This window comes from Papio anubis, chromosome 7 (assembly GCF_008728515.1).
Source record: "Papio anubis isolate 15944 chromosome 7, Panubis1.0, whole genome shotgun sequence".
NCBI classification, from domain to species: domain Eukaryota; kingdom Metazoa; phylum Chordata; class Mammalia; order Primates; family Cercopithecidae; genus Papio; species Papio anubis.
In genome coordinates, this window is record NC_044982.1 from 138,158,462 (window position 1) to 138,160,963 (window position 2,502).

General features: G+C 51.4%; 1 pseudogene; it reads right to left on the bottom strand.

Annotated features, from left to right (window-relative positions):
- Window positions 1-256: 256 nt before the first annotated feature.
- LOC116275663 lies at window positions 257-2,273 on the bottom strand (annotated as a pseudogene).
- Window positions 2,274-2,502: the final 229 nt, after the last annotated feature.

The following is a 2,502-nucleotide window of genomic DNA, read 5'->3' on the forward strand; positions in this document are numbered from 1 at the left end:
GTCTCCTTTAGTGATAGGTTTTTAAAAATCACTAAAAATGTAAGAATAAGGCAAAAAGGTAGACAGCATGTCCTTTCAATGTAATACTGAAGCATTGTTTAACAAGCTCAATTTTTTTTTAACTTTTATATTCTGGGGTGCATGTGCAGGCTTGTTATAAGGGTATATTGCATGATGCTAAGGTTTGGGGTGCTAATGATCCCATCACCTAGGTACTGAGCATAGTACCCTATAGGTTTTTTTTTTTTTTTTTTTTGGCAGAGCTAACTGAGGTTTTATTTTGGGGGGAAAAATGGAATTGGAACTGGAGGCATGGGCAAGGCAGTTCTCCCGGGCAGTAAACTTCCCCACGGGTGGGCTGAGGGCCAGGGCTGAACCTCAGGTGGGCCTCCTGTTCCCTGTGCTCCCCTGCATAACGGCCTCCCTCCCAGGCTCTGAGGCAGCGGCAGGAGGGGTAGGCTGGGCAGGGCTGCTGTGGCCATTCACTTGGGCAGGACATTAGAGGACTCGGACCCCAGCTTCCCATCGCGGGTCTTGATCGTCTTCACAACCACGGCCCTGAGGGAGCTGGTGCAGCTGAAAGAGCTGGAGGCCCGGCCAGAGCCAAAGCTGGAGCCCCAGGCCTTAGCTGAGGTCAAGGCTTGTGACGCACTGGTAGCGGAGCTCAGCGCACCTGCATAGCCACGGGTGGTCTTCCTATGCATACTCGTATTCTGCATCCCAAACTCCAGCCGGCTCTCCTCGCGCTCCAGTAGCTTCCTGTAGGTGGCGATCTCGATGTCCAGGACCAGCTTGCCGTTCATCAGCTCCTGGTACTCAGGCAGCTGCCGCGCCATGTGCCCTGTCGTGCTTGGCCCACTGCTGGGCGGCCTCCAGCTCGGACAGCTTGGCGTTGGCGTCCTTAACCGCCAGCTCCCCGCGCTGCTCAGTATCTGCGATGGCGGACTCCAGGGAAGCCCTCTGCTCTGGCCCTTGAGGCAGGCCCTCAGTCTCAGCCTGGAGCCGGCTGATGTTTCGGTTCATCTCAAAGATCTTCGTCTTTGTGCGACGCCGGTCATCCCAGTGCTTCCCAGCCAGTGTCTGCAGCTCCTCATACTTGATCTGGTACATAATCTCAGCCTCGGCCCGGCTGCAGTTGGCGATCTCCTCGTACTGCGCCTTGACCTCCGCGATGATGCTGTCCATGTCCAGGGAGCCGCTGTTGTCCGTGGACAGCACCACAGATGTATCCAAGATCTGGGACTGTAGCTCTGGGATCTCCTCTTCATACAGCTGCCTGAGGAAGCTGATCTCGTCAGTCAGCCCTTTCAGATGAAACTCCAGCTCTCCCTTGTTCATGTAAGCTTCATCCACAGCCTTCTTGACCAGGACAAATTCATCCTCCATCTCTGTAAGCTTTTTGATCTCATCCTCGTACTTTTTCTTGAAGTCCTCCAGAGCCCCTGCATGTTGCCAAGCTCCGCCTCCAGTTTCAGCTTCTCCTGGCCCAGGGTCTCCAGCAGCCACAGAAGGTTGTTGATGTAGCTCTCCAACACGTTGTCCGAGAACAAGTTGCTCCAAACCGTCTTCTGCTGCTGCAGGAAGCTCCACTTGGTCTCTGGCATCTTGTTCTGCTGCTCCAGGAACCGTACCTTGTCAACGAAGGAGGCAAACATGTTGAGGGTCTTGATCTGCTCTTTCTCCTGGGTGTCCGTGGCTTGCATGTTGGGGTCCAATTCCAGGTTAAGGGGGCTCAGCAGGTTCTGGTTGACTGTGATGGCTGTGATGCCTCCCATACGCTGGCCCCTCATAGCCTCCACACAGACCCATGCTGGTGCCCAGGACATCTCGGAAGCTGCTGCTGCTCACTTGGGAGAAGCTCAACAAGCCTAGTTAATAATTTTTTTTAACTTTTATATTCAAGGGATACATGTGCAGGGTTGTTATAAGGGTATATTGCATGATGCTAAGGTTTGGGGTACTAATGATCCCGTTAGGAGGCCTGGGGCCAAGAGGTGGACACCTTGTAGGACTTCTGGGTCACCCTGATGGACATGGTGGAGGCAGGAGTGGAGGCAGGCAGGCTGAACCACGCAGAGATTCGAGAACGAACGGAGAAGCTACTTCTAGGACCCATAGTTAGTTTTTCAACCCTTGCCTCACTCCTGGCGTCTCCCCCAATAGTCTCCAGTATCTATTTTTGCCATATTTATGTCCATGAGCACCCAATATTTAGCTACCACTTATAAGTGAGAACATGCAGTATTTGGTTTTCAGTTCCTGCATCAATTCACTTAGAAAAATGACCTCCAACTTCATCCATGTCAATGCAAAGGACACGATTTTGTCTTTTTTGATGGCAGCATAATATTCCATGGTATATTTGTATGACATTTTCTTTATCTAATCCACCATTGATGGACACCTAGATGTAATGTCTTTGCTATGGTGAATGAAGTGCTGCAATGAAGATATGAGTGCATGTGTCTTTTTGGTGGAATGTTTTCTTTTCTTTTGGATACC